The sequence below is a fragment of the Etheostoma cragini genome, chromosome 1, assembly GCF_013103735.1.
Source record: "Etheostoma cragini isolate CJK2018 chromosome 1, CSU_Ecrag_1.0, whole genome shotgun sequence".
NCBI lineage: Eukaryota > Metazoa > Chordata > Actinopteri > Perciformes > Percidae > Etheostoma > Etheostoma cragini.
The window spans coordinates 8,721,171-8,736,332 of record NC_048407.1 but is presented as its reverse complement, the minus strand read 5'-3'; the positions used below and the strand labels follow the sequence as shown (position 1 = coordinate 8,736,332).

The 15,162-nt window shown below is 39.5% G+C and overlaps 1 long non-coding RNA gene across 1 annotated transcript; it reads left to right on the top strand.

Moving 5' to 3' along the window:
• The first annotated feature begins 6,082 nt into the window (after window positions 1-6,082).
• Window positions 6,083-9,975, top strand: LOC117948855. The gene is made up of 2 exons (XR_004657577.1): window positions 6,083-6,354; window positions 9,670-9,975. It is a non-coding gene; the product is annotated as an uncharacterized LOC117948855 (long non-coding RNA).
• The last annotated feature ends 5,187 nt before the right edge of the window (window positions 9,976-15,162 follow it).

The window sequence follows — 15,162 nt, the reverse complement described above, 5'->3', positions numbered from 1 at the left end:
AGCTGATAGCTTTGCTTCACACAGCCTTCTTCTGATTCTAACAGTACTCACAGGTAACTTTAAGTCTTCTTTGATTTTCCTGGAGCTGATTATTGGTTGAGCCTTTGCCACTTGGGCTATTCTTCCATCCTTTTGAATGGTCGTTGATCGTTTTCCCCCCACGTCATTCAGGTTTTGGATGCCATTTCAAGGCATTTAAAATCATTTTGGCTGAGCCTAGCGTCAAGCCTAGCTTCAGCCTATCATTTTCTGCACTTCTTTATATGTTTTCCCCTCTCCAATCAACTTTTAAATCAAAGTCCGCTGCTCCTCAGAGCAACACCTGGAACAAGTATTTCAGTGTGAAGTGCACTATAACCAGCACGCACAACATTTGCTTCCTTCCTTCCTTAAATATGGGCCATATTATACTAGAACACCGATTTCTTTACAGAACAAATCACTTCACTAATTGAACACAACACTGCTATTATTTTGACAAACAAACGTGTGTGTGTTTATAGAACTGATTTAAAATCAGGTTGCACTACAGTGAGGGGGAGGGAGTTCACATTACTAAAGCAACTCTGAAATTTAAAAATGTTTAAATATCTTAAATGATCAAAGGTTTACTCCATGGCCTAATCTCCACTGTATTTGGGAAACCTGAGGATTAGAAGGTGTGAAAACAATTAGCTTCAATTCAAAACAGATGAGTAGATGTGTGTTCTTGGCTGTGATATGTGTCGGGAATGGGAATGAACTATTCACATGATTCAAACGAATGTCCAGGTTATTAAAGGGCAAACAGTTGAAGGGGGGGGGGGGGGGGGTCATGTTGAATGACGTCACTACATAAATACATTTGTGGTGCAGTAATAAAATTATAAAGTCATATTTTAGGTGTATCTGACCTTTAATTTTCTGACCTGAGGACATAAAAACAACATTCATATCTACTTTTTGAACCTACAGTTTTAATTAACCAGCTATTTTGCCATCCACAGTTGTAGTCAGAAACAAATTAAGAATCATAGGAAGCTTCATAATTTGGCGCCCATAACTTTTTTTGTTTTTTATATCACTTTACAAAATACAATGCTTTACTTTCCGACAATGTGTAAAGCAGTAAATATAGCAGGACGTAAGACCAGGCAGTTTAAAGCTGTTTATTTAAATATAATGTTGCCGATGCAGCGTGGAGCATCTTAGAACAAAGATGGAACAGACGTCCACAAAAAAGTGCATCCACTTTTCTTTTCCTTTTTTCAATTGCAAAACCTAAAAATGGCACAAGCACAGTGCAGTCTGCTATTTTTAGAATCTTGTAAAGGAACAAGATGGTTGCAGAGGAGCTGAAGTGTATGCACAGACTCCTATAAATACAAGCACAACACATGAGAGGGCGGATTTGCAGATCCACATTTCCCGCCCTTCCCTTTCTGATTCGGTACAACTGAGGCCGAACAGGCTGCTGCATTGCTAATGGACATTATTTATTGTCAGCCCCACATCTCTGTTATGTAATAGGCATGTGAGTTGGCACACCGTAGAGACACTGCATTGAATTTGTGTGTGTGTGTGTGTGATGCTCTGTTCCCATTGAGTGTTTTCAGAGTGATAGTATACTAACTGGGAGGCTGTGCAGCAGCTGAGGCATCTTATTGTATTATTGCATCGGAAACACAACCTTGCATGCATCTTTGAACATGTAAATGATGCATACTTATGTCTATACAGATATTAATTAGCAGTAGAGTATGCTCATCTATGTTTCTTATTGATTAAATACACATTTCAATTTGAACAAAGTGGCCATATCCACGTATATTTGAACTTGTAGTATCCATATATTGCACTGGTGTTGTTGAGCTGCATGATAGTGGTAAAGCAAATATCCTTATGCATAGAGTGTGGCATCAATCTTATCAGTTGCATGTCAGTAATATACTAAACAAAATTATATAATATATATCACTCTTTTGTTTTTGCCTTCATTTTTCATGAGCTTGACTCAATGATCTAAAACTTTTCCGATGTACACAAAAGGTTTATTTCTCTCAAATTTTGTTCACTAAACCTGTGTTAGTGAGCACTTCTCCTTTGCCGAGATAATCCATCCACCTCCCAGGTGTGTCATATGAACAAGTTCAGCTTGCGAAAAAAGGAGGCAAAAACAAAAGTGCTGTGTTTATAATTTTGTTCAGCATGGTTAAACAATCTATTTGTGTGCAACACTCTGCAGTGTTAAAACGAATAACATTGTTTCCAACTATTTATATGCTGAAAAGTCATTTAGGGTTGAGGAACACTAGAAGGAGTGGGCGATGTTTTGAGGTTCTTGTTTCTCATTCAAAACTTTTCTACTTCACATAGAAACGTGTTCTCGCAGCTCACCGCGTGTAGACATATTTGGCTCAGCGCTGCTGAATATAGTAACACTGAATGGATGTTGCTGCAAGAGATTACATAATGATAGTGAATTTCCTACATGGACATGAAAGGAAAGGACTATTTTAAAGACACAGAAGCCAAGAGTGGAACAAGATTTCAACACAAGGACAGAATGTCTGAATGTCGCTCATTTCTGATGTAGACTTAGAAACATGTGAAAATAATACTTGATCATATCTGAGACAGGGTATGTAACATATGGTCAATTATCTAGATATCAGAAGAAATGAACAGTTTATTGTTGGCTTCAACAAATAAAAGGAACTGGAAAATAGAATATAATCACACATTATAAGCAGAATATTAAAAAATATTAAAACAAGAAAACAAGAACTCAATTGAAAGAATGTATTACATAAACCTGCAGTAGGCAATACAAGTATTTGATATGTAAGTTCTTATTGTATGCGTAAACATGTACTAATTCTGCATGTATACACACCATAGAAGATGTGAAGACCATACAGTGAAGTTAAATTCTAGTATGGCAGCAACAATCTATTTTCTGCTCCAATTGCTTTTCATGTTTTGGCAACAATTCATCTAAATACTGCACTACTTCACTACGTTCATTGAGCATGCATTATCTTTAGCTTGGCTGTATCCTCGAGGGATATACTGGCTGTTTAATTCCAGTTCGGTGTAATTAACACCAAAGTCTTGTCTTCATCTTCAGTCTAATATCAACTCACTCCTGAGTCTGACTGTGTTGACTGCTTCACTGTAGCTTTAGTACCATGGACAGCTCCAACGTAATGCCGTCACACACTCCGCTCAGCGTGCTGCTGTGCCACTGAAGTTATAATTCACTTCAATTGTATTTATAGTATCAAATCATAACAATTTCAAGAGGCTTTACGGATAGAGAGGGTCTAGACCACACTCTATAATTTACAAAGACCCAACAATTCTAGTAAGTCCCCCAAGAACAAGCATTTAGTGCAACGGTGGCGAGGAAGAACTCCTTTTAAGGAGAAACCTGGGACAGACCCAGGCTCTTGGTAGGTGGTGTTTGACGGGACCTGTTGGGGGTGTGATGAACAATGGCAATATGTATATTATAATCTAATATATATGAATAGAGTAGTAGTTGTTGGTGTAGCAGGGCACTGAGAGCGTAGCAGGGTTAACACAGACCTTGCATTGCCATTGTGGAATAGACCACTCTCATTAGGTTTTTCTTCTTCTTGTTAATCTATTAGCATAGAACAGCTTACATCTGTTCTTACACTTTTCTATAATTAGGACTTAGTGCAGAGGTGTAGTCTTACTGCACTATGGACTTGCTATTAAACATTGTGAACATTGACCTTTTGTCAAATCTGAGCTGGTTGGAGCCTGCTGTCATATAACACTAGTTAGTAATGTTGCAAGTCACAAATGAATCTGAAATATGTACACCCGCCTGCCAAGTCAAAAATTAGATCACAACAGGCTATTACCAAGTTGTCGACAGTCCTACAGGCTTTGCACTTCAAGTCCTGAACCATTCTGTGAAGAAAATATCCAAGACTAATAAATGCTTTCTGCGATTTGTGTCAGGTACGTTTTCCTTACCTGTAACCGTAAATAATGGGTAACCCTGACGAGGACAATACAGAAATAGGAGTGAAATTAGACATAAAGTGCCTGTATGGATAGACCTCATAAAGAAATTCTGCCAGTTTTTCATCGGATTTCCTGATTTGAGTCCACACCTGGAGTCTAGCCCTCTCGGTTCCTTCTCCTCTCGGCCTCAGAGCAGCGTTCACGAGCGTTTCAGACTTTAGGTTTTGCATTCAAAATGTTTGATTTGTGTTGGTTGTGTTTTGATTTACACAGAAAACCACTTTCAATGGGAGGGTTGAAGGTTGTAAAAATAGAGCCATACACCAACTGACCTTGTTTCCAACCATGTCCTCATTTCTTGGTCTTTGTACCTATCATTATCAGTTGTGTGCAGGAGCTGCAAGACAACCTACGTTGATACGGTCTTAGGGGGTCTTAGGGGGTCTTAGGGATCTTAGAGGCTCTGAATCTGTTGAGTCTTTCAGATGAAGTTTTTTGATGCATCTTATCATAATTGCTTTCTCCTGAAGTGTTTGGGGCCCAAGGTTGTGTCATTATGTTTTTTATTGTCCTACCATGCATTTTACAGTATTGTGTCTGTTCTTATAAGCTAGTTAAGCATGTTGTGTTGCATTTTATGCATAACACTTTGTGCTAGAAAACAAAGTGCTATATATAAATATACAAAGCAATACAGTATATAAATAAAGATGATTATTTTAGTAGTACTAGTAGTAGTAGTAGTAGTAGTTACATTCGCTGGTGTGCAGGATGTGTGTGGTGGACACATAATGTATTATACTTAGGCTTGGATATGTATTTCAAAGACAAATTATATTTGAATTTATCAAAATTGAAATTGTTATAGTTACGATATATAAAAAAAATGCAATAATTAATGTCACCATGGATCAATACAAATTTCCATTACCTCAACACCAAAATACACATGGTCACATAGAAAATGGAATGAACAAGTTGAATCCTGCAATTGTAATGGCATGGAAATCCTACAGGTTGCAGCTTTAATGAATCATTCTGAAGAGATGCATTGATAAAAATAATAATAATGATTTAAAAAAAAAAAAATACTCTAAGGAGGATTATGTATCTCTTGCCAATATATTTGTTCTGGCCGAGCCGCTCCGGCCTGCTTGTCCTCCTGGAAGCTGTCCCGCTGTGTTGATGTGTACAGTAGTAGTACCCTGAGCAGAGAAACCCGCAGCGCCAGGCATAGTGAGCATGGGAGCTAAAAATAGCATCATCGGTCGGCCAGGCGCCGCTCCGTTACTACGCGTCTCAGCATTCTGCCCAGTGCAGTGGAGTCTGCAGGACGGAGACCAAACAGCCTGGAAACAGCCTTCCACCTCTGTGTGCACCTCTGCATCCTCACACTGAGGGCCACGTTGGGCTCCGCTGGAGGCGAAACCCAACCCGGAGTCATTTGAAACACCTTTACACATGAGGAAAAGAATAAAATGACTTCCTAACGCCTTCATCTGACATTCGGTGTTGGTTTCTCTGATGACCAGCGGAACTCATCATTTACTCACCATTATATTTATAATACGGCACCTTTGCTTCAAATGGCATGACAGATAGGTTTGACTAACAATGACCTTTCCAGTTTAAAGGAGGGGGGGGGGGGGGGGGGGGCAGCGCCTTCTTCAGCCTAACCTCTGCTGTTTTACATTCTCAGCGGATGTTACAATGACTGTCGCTGTTTTTTTGGCCACCGAACAGACAACAAAGGCTCCTACCTCCACCTTTAAAGTGGGACACTCTCCACCTGATGTCAGTAGTGAAATATGTCTTTTGATGTTCAATACAGAGCAGGTTGAGTAAAAATATCAAAAAGCCGATGAGCTATCTTTGTGTAAGTATGCTATTTTACATGGGGGGTAGCCATGGTGTCAGCAGCAAATCATAACTGAATCAAAAAACAATAATAATAAACATAACTTCCATGACTCCGTTGCAATCCGGGCGTGCAGTTTTCCACAGCACCATTAATAAGGAGATGCTACCGTGCACGCGCTTTTTTTATCGTGCAGGGAGGGTGATACGCGGGAGCGCGCTCCGGGTCTCAAACGCCGCACGCTCGAAATTCCTCCAAGGAACCTCTGCGAGCTTTTCTTTTTTTTTTTTTTTTTTTTCATCACGCGCGGGCTAAAAATAGAAACGGGGTTGGATCGTGATCCAGAAATAGATAGGGGGCATCACTCCTATAAAAGGCACACCATTCAAGAGTACAGTGTGAGCACAGTTTGAAGAAGCGAAAAAGCCAGAGCATATTTCATGGAGGAAGTGGCTTTTTGTCCCTGTTTTCTGCTACTTTTCGTCTTTTTTAAAGGAGCCTCCGCTGCTTCAATGGTGAGTTGTGGGGACGTTTCTCCAGCTGCACGCACCTGTTTCCCGTTTCTTTTTTCCTTAAAGCTCTGCTATCTGTGTATGCAGAACGTAGGGTAGTAGCAAATGCGATTGTTTGATTAAAGGGGGACGTGTGCGGAGTGTTTTGTGTGGATGCATGCTATTTTTATCTTTAACCAGTGTGTGTTTGCAGCTGCACGGGGATCACCCTCAGTTCGGATTAAAATAGGGTGCTGTGTCTCCTGTCGTATGTATGCAGTCCTTGCTGTAGTTGTCCTAATGTGTCCATCAGCTGCTCCATTTCATTGAGTGGGGAGCTGTCCTCTGGCTGTGGTGCTGAAGTGCTTTAAGACAGTGGGTGCTCTTTCACGCGGAACGTCCTTACAGTACCAGTGTGACCATGTATGATAAGTTTTACATACAAGCTTTTTTTGTCATTTACTATACATCATTCTCGATGCTCTTTCAATTTTTTTTATGCCATTTCACACGTGCAAAGATCCATCATCGCTCGATTTTTTTTTTTTTTGAATGAAGAATCTGACGGGCGAGAATCCCGAGCAGCCTGATACTCAGCGCTACCTTTACGATCCGAGCCTTCTTTGCAGTGTTTTTTTTTCTTCTCATTCTTTTGTGCACGCCGAGTCTTGAGTCGTGACTGCTAAAAGTGAGTAAGGCGCGTGCTGCGTCAGTGGCGTCTGGCTCCGGTGCGCTCGAGACAGATGGGGGAAATCGTGACCGGCTGGGAGACGCGTCCACGAATGAAAGGCTGGACGGCCCAATGGAAACGGAGCGAGGGTGGGGCCCCTGCTTCGGCAGCTGGAGGTCTGGAGCCAGATTAACCCTTTACAAATAAAGGGAACTTTACTATTAATGAAACTGGAGGCACTGGTCGTTTGCAACTACATTTACATTTTTCCAATGTAATGGATCCGCACATAGGAAACCACACATCAGACGTTTTCTCGTGTATTGTCATCTGTTATTGGTTATTGTTTGGTTTCATGTCGCATTGGTGTTCATAGTGATTGTTGGAGGGGAGTAATGGAACTGTCAGGTGCTGTGGCCTCCTGCTTAGGTGCTCTTTTCCTCCATCGCCATTGGTAGATGGCGAGTCGTCCTGTCCAATGAGACCGCGGCCATCCCTCTGCTGCGTGTTAGAGTCTGCACGGCAGTGAGATGCCGCCTCTTCTCGCCGCCGCTCTTTTTAATAACAAGGCTGCGTGTTGCTGCAAAAGCAGTGCCAATCCAGTGGGTTTAGTTGTGGTTGCAACATCTACGTTGAGCCAAATGACCGAACCGTCTGTGCATAAACGCCCCTATGCACAACACTTTGAGGATGAAGACCCTCGAGGAGTCGTGGACTGGAGTGGACGTGGATTTGGGAGCCGTGGCACTTGTCCGTCACGAATCTTTTTGCGGTCTGGGCTTGCTGTACATTCATGAATCTGGGAAGCCCTTACCCCAAAAAGCATTTGTGGAGGATGTGAACGTCGTTCATGTTGTCGGGACAGAGAAGTCCCTCTGACACACAGACTCGAGACAGGCTCAGTGGGGTGGTTGGAACAACGGGGTCTGGACTCACAAAGGGTACAAGTGTGACCCATGCTTTCAACACACACACACACACACACACACACACACACACACACACACACACACACACAGAGATGATGATGTTACACATTTAAATGGATTGCTCCAGCTGTGATACTTAAAGTAAGGGAGGGTCAAAAAAGAAAAATACTCAAACAAGGAATGTTGTCTTGCACCCATGAACAAACACCAGTGTTCTGTATAAACTGTCTACGGGACAGTTATGTCACTGCTGCATTTCAGTCAACTTCTATCAAAAAAATTATTAAAAAAAAGGCGTTTAGGACCTGTCTGATGAACCAAACTTAACCGTCTGTATTGATCTGAACTATTCATGTGTGCTTGTGTTTGGCCTTCCTGTCTCTCATAAATCCTCCCACATACACACATCATCATTTTAGCTACAATCTTATAATTTATGTTATGCCTTTGTTGTTTTATGAGGCCAAACGTATGCTTGTTTTCTTTTTAAATTCAGTGCTTACTTGTGTTAAATTTCTAGATTCTTGTATTTTTACCTGCTCATTATATATATTTACATTTATATATATATTTATATATGTCTTCTTCTTCGTCTTCTCCTTCTCTTCCTTAGGTGAGATTCCTTCTATAAGCCCCTAGGAGTTTTCTTAATCTCACCTTAATCTTTTCATTTTTTAATTTTTTTTTATTTTCTTGTGTTAAGGTTGCCTTGATTTTATCGCGCGATATAAACAAATTCAAATTGAACAACTACACCATCTCCTACCTCCCACAGCAGTGTCCACTCATTCAGCAGTCCATTGCATTGTTTGGTGTTACACTGGTGATTCACCATTATGCACAACGTTGGTTTCTGTTGTGCTATTAATGAACATGTGTAAAAGAGAAACAGATGTGGAGGATTTCTCACAACACAGTAGGAATGTATGCATTGTTAGAATAAACAATTTTTTCCAATTGTTTTTTTGTTTTGATTCAGAGTCACATAATCTTCATGTTCTCTGGACATGCCTCGTAGTGCCTCCTGTGATGTATTTGTTTTCACAGTTTCTTGTTTACGAGCGGATGAAAGTGCTTGTTGCACAGTGAAGCTTTTACGTGTTGTTTTGGTTATTACATGTCTGCTGACTTAACATCTGGGATGTAGACTGACAGGTGTCACAGAGAAGAAGATGACTCAGCTCTGGGGATTGTTTTGCTTTTATTAGAAATAGTTGTTAAGGGATTATATTCAGATCAGCTCCTCAACAATGTCACAGATTCAATCATTTTTTAGGTACTTAAATATACCTTAAAACAGGATTTGGGGGTTTCTGCATAGATGTCGTGCACAAAACTGATGTTTTAGAAATCATGTTGCACCACTGCAGAAACCTGACGTGCACTTACATGTTTTTCAAATGTTCTTGTAATTTAAATATCTGGCTTTTCAAATACACTGCTGTGTGCATTCGTGAATCTAATCAACAGTCAAGAAAATGCAAATTTAAAAGCGCAAGAATTCCTATTTTATTACAGTCAGAGCATACTACTGTTTCTATGGATGTTCTCAGTGTTTTGACTTGTCTTCTTCATTTTGTGGTACAGTTTCCCATTTAACTCCCAGTGTAATCTGTACCAATGTCACATCGGTTTTCCTTCTGGATCAGGAACAGTTGTAAGAAATATGGATGATACGTATTTGCTTCTGCTTTCTCATTTTATCTTTATGGTTTTTGTTTATGGCTTTGGAACTCCCAGGCCGACTACACATCACCGACGCTGCGCTGGTAGACTGGAGCACTGACCAAACCAAAGTGGAAGAAGCAGGATGAATCCACAGAGTGAGTGGGGAAAACGGTAAAAGAGAAGTGAACAAGTTTCATCCTTTTCAGCAGCAACTTCTGTTGACATGCTCATGCAGGATGGATAATCTGTGTGTCATCCTATCATTGTAATATATTTCAAATTGTCTTGTTCTTTATCCTCTTCTTCTTCTTCTTCTTCTTTTTGATCACTTTTTATTATAAGAATGCAAATAAATTTTGTCTACACATCATTTACTTTGAAAAATGGCTATTAGTCTGGCTTAGCAGTATTATTGCAATACACAAAGGGTGTCTACTTATTGCAAGCTCAGTCTGGCTTACCGGATGTAGACTCTCGGGATATTTTAGCCAGCATCCCCCCCCCCCCCGCTATTTCCGGTATCTATTTTGCAAGAGCACTGTCGCTGAATCTGGAGCTTAACGCCGCCCAAGGCCATTGCGATTGGTTTAAAGAGATTCAAACAAGCCAGAATGTTTTTCCCCCTATCCCCCCCCCCCTATCCCAGCCAGACGTTTCTCCAGCGCTGACACAGCACTGTGCAAGTTAGGAATGAGCCTGAATCTCAATGGTTACCAGCCTTAATATAAGGAAATGCATTTTTACATTACATGTCATTTAGCTGACCCTTTTATCCACAGCGGCTTTCAATTGTTATATATCGAATGTTTTACGTCTCTGGAAAAAACAAGAGGTTAAATGTCTTGTTTGGGGAAACATTAGCACTATCAACATAGTGATGTATCGCAGTGGGAATCAAACCCAGATCTCCCACACCAAGGGCATGTGTCATATCCACTGCGCCATCACCACTGCGCATTTGTTCTGATTAAGGCTCAGTACTACTGTAAATGGTAAATGGACTACCTTTATAGAGCACCTTTCCAGACAATCTGCCTCTAATTCACCAATTTACACGCACTAAAACAAGGAGAAAGTGTTACACACATAATACTTAATGCTTTAATGTGCAAACACTGGCAGCACGCTTGGTAACTTTAACTGCCATGTGAAAATCAATCCTTCACTGAAAGTCTCCACCCAGTTGTAAAGTATTCAGATTATTGCACAGAGTTAAAATAATTCATCCTGAACATTCTTGAGAAAAACCTATATAATGACACTGATAAATGATAATGATAATGATAAATTATTTTTCCCTGTAAACGTTTGAGCTTTTCCGTTTGTTTTACAAACCTTTTTTTTTCGAAAACTGATCCCCGAAAATTTGCAATGTGTAATATTTGAATGAAAATCACTTAATACCGGAGATCTGGCTTAGGGGCCCCAACCCTAGGGTCCTGTAGTCTCAGGTCTCACACCCATGAGCAATAAGCAGACCCCCATCAGCTCCAGGAGAGAAGTCTAGCAGCTCAACGCAGGGAGCTCCTGCTCCGGTAGAGTAAAAATGTGTTAAAGCCTCCCTCTCCCTGTGAATTCCCCTCCAGGACATCTTTTTCATCAGCTCACATGCTTAAATGAGAAGTACTAACTGTTACACAAAAGTCACACAATACACACACTGGTCAGGACAGTCTGTTTCTGTACTTCTCTGTTTTGTGAGGTCTGGGGCTGGTGACAATTACTTAATAAATACAGAAACAGTGAAAAGTGATTTCAGATGTCTACAATAAAAGACAACCACATTTTAAGGATCTTTAAAACAAATTTGACATTGTGTAACTGTTTGTAAATGGTTTTTGAATTACAAAAATAAAAACAAAAACTTGATAATAAAAACTAAAACATATTTGACCAATGTAATTACTATTTTAGAGAAATATTAGGAATACTAAAATGATATGTAAATGTTAAGAATTCAGACCCAGGGACTAAATAAAATAAGTTGTGTGTGTGTGTTTGTTTGTGTGTGTGTGTGCGTCCCTGTCCCTATTTGTATACATACCTGTGTGTGTGTGTGTGTGTGTGTGTCTGTGTGTGTGTGTATATATTACAGTTGAAAGTTTGGAACCACCTTCTCATTCAATGTGTTTCCTTTATTTTTATGATTAGTTACTGAAGGCATCAAAACTATGATAACACAACACATGTGTAATTATGTACTTAACTAAAAAATGTGAAATAACTGAAAACATGTCTTATATTCTAGTTTCTTTAAAGTAGCCACCCTTTGCTCTGATTACTGCTTTGAACACTCTTGGCATTCTCTTGATGAGCTTCAAGAGATAGTCACCTGAAATGGTTTCCCCACATTCTTGAAGGAGTTCCCAGAATGCTCAGCACTTGTTGGCCCTTTTGCCTTCACTCTGCGGTCCAGCTCTCCCCAATTCTAAATAAATCCCCAAAATGTCACACGCAAAGCACCCCCACACCATTAGGACCTCCTCCTCCATGCTTCCCGGTGGGAACCAGTCATGTAGAATCCATCCGGTCACCTTTTCTCCGTCGCACAAGACACGGTGGTTGAAACCAAAGCTCAGATTACCACTGGTCTAACGTCCATTCCTTGTGTTTCTTAGCCCAATCTCTTCTGCTTGTTTTCTCTCCTTAGCAGTGGTTTTGTAGCTGCTATTTGACCATGAAGGCCTGATTCACGCAGTTTGATCTTAACAGTTGTTCTAGAGATGTGTCTGCTGCTAGAACTCTGTGTGGTATTCATCTGGTCTTTAACTGAGCTGCTGTTAACTTGCGATTTCTTCAGCTGGTGATTCAGATGAACTTGTCCTCAGCAGCAGTGGTGACTCTTGGTCTTCCTCTCCTGGGGCGGTCCTCATGTGAGCCAGTTTTGCATCCCTTGATGGTTTTTGGGACTGCACTAGGGGACACATTCAAAGTTTTTGCAATTTTCCGGACTGACTGACCGTCATTTCTTAAAGTAATGATGGTCACTCGTTTCTCTTTACTTAACTGATTGGTTCTTGCCATAATATGAATACTAACAGTTGTCCAATAGGGCTGTCGCCTGTGTAACAACATGACTTCTGCACAACACAACTGATGGTCCCAACCCTATTAAAAGGGCAAGAAATTCCACCAATTAACCCACACCTGTCAAGTGAAAAACATTTCAAGTGACTACCTCATGAGGCTCATTGAGAGAACTCCAAGGGGTTGCAGCGCTATCAAAAAAGCAAAGGGTGGCTACTTTGAAGAAACTAGAATGTAAGACATGTTTTCAGTTATTTTACAATGTTTCGTAAAGTACATAATTCCACATGTGCTTATTCATAGTTCTGATGCCTTCAGTGATAATCTACAAGGTAAATAGTCATGGAAATAAAGGTTACGCATTGAATGAGAAGGTGTATGCAAACTATTGGCATGTACTTTGTTGTTTTATGTAGCCAACCTTATGCTTGTTTTCATTTTAAATTCAGTGCTTACTTTTGTTCAATTAGTAGATTCTTGTAATTTTAATTGCTCATTATATATATTTATACACATATATTTTTAGGGACATATTTGTCTTTGTCATGTAAATCATGTCCTGTACGTAATGTGAAGGAAGTTTTCAGGACGGGACATTAAACAAGAAAGAAACCTAGCATGGACATTTCTAAGTGTATTACAGTAGGATGTGCCATCTCTTAGTTTTACTCTCTTTATTTTTTACACTGTTATGTATTCACAGCTCTGACTATGAGGGCAATCGTTATTTAAAATGCAAGACGCACGGAGACAAATGTGTATAGTATAGTTATAGTGTCACTTTTGCAGACGTATGTGTGTCGGTGTGTGTGTGTATATATATATATATATATATATATATATATGTGTGTGTGTGTATGTTACACTTAATTAATTTAACATAATTTTATATTTGATCTCAGTTTGTCTTTTTTTGTCATATCCTTTCTCTTTTTTGTTCAAATATGTTGTAATGTCTATGGACTAATTGAAAATGTACATAGATAGATTAAAGAAAGAAAGCCTAACCTTTAGAAAGACTGCATGGGTTTACTGGAACAATCACCTTTGTAGATAATGCAATTTTAACATGAATTATGCTTTCACCATTTTTGTACAGCAGCTTTTTTTCAATAAAAGCAGTGTGAAACCTTACATCATGTGTCTGTGTTGATTTTGCATTTGTTTTAATAAATAACATCACAGTATTTGGAGTGCCATGTTTGTGAAACAACAATAAATCAGTGTGTACCTTTGTGGTGTACAATTTCTCCATGACTGTGGTTTTCCTTTTGTACGTGTGGGTTTTATGCGATAACAGACAGTGTGTTCGCAACATACAGTATACCATAAATCTCTCAACTCTACATCTCTTTATCAACATCAAAGTCCATTCTCAAAAACACTGGCAATGATGAGGAGCTGTCCATCAACACACGGCCTGAATGTCTGTCTCTAGTGCAACATGTTGTGTGATTAAAAATGTCCACATACGTATGATAAATATGTATATTAAATGGTTTGTCCAAGTAATAATTTTACTTCTTACTTGATTATTTATGAATGCAACAGTTTTAACTCTCAGTCTTCATCCACTTCATTCCCACTCAGTCCCACCTGGACATCAGGCCCCCTGTACTTGCCTGCAGGTTCTCATGGTTTGGATCAGCAGCTGGTCCATTCATGTCCAAGATGGCACTTTATTCTAAATTTCATTCGGGTTCCTTTGAAAGCTTACAGCCAATAGTTTAGGCTCCTGTTTACCATTGCTGCATTTCTATTTTTAGATGCAATGCTCTTATGTAACGCTCACTCTCCCATTATGGACCACTGCTGTCTGCTCCACTTGGCTGACTTGTGTGTGTGTGTGTGTGTCTGTCTTTCTGTCTGTCTGTTTAAACTAACTTGGATTCAATTATATCTTGTAACTTTGATGAATTAAAAATAAATTGAAAGGAATAATAAAACAAAAAAAACATGCATTCACGGCTGAGCATCTATTGAACATGTTGGTAGAACTATAAAATCAAACTAATTATCTAACAGGAAAAATCTTTAATGGGGCTGTTTGTTAAACCATTTTAGAGTAGCCTACTATTTACATTTACTTTTGGGCCCCTTTGTTAAAATACACTCAAAACAATTCTCACCTAACTCAGGGTGAATATAGTGTACATGCCATGCATGTGTTGTATTAATGGCTTTCTCATAATATGATAAAAACATTTCGTGAAAACTGCTTATGATTGTTTAACTAAAAACCTTACCAAGTTTCAGTATTTCTACAGTATTTCTTCAGTATTTCTATGAAACCAGAAAACATGAAAGAATGCATGCTTAATGTTGCAATCCAATCTGCCAGTTTGCATTAGAGTAAATATATAATCCACCAACACACACACTAGGGGGTAGCAATGAAACAGGGCGCTGACTTTCAGGTATTAAGAAAACATCATTAAACATAAATAATATCCATAATCACGAATTGCTGGGATTATAATTGGATTTTTGTTGTAATTTCTACACACTATTTAAAAGAAAACAGCAACGTAAAACCTC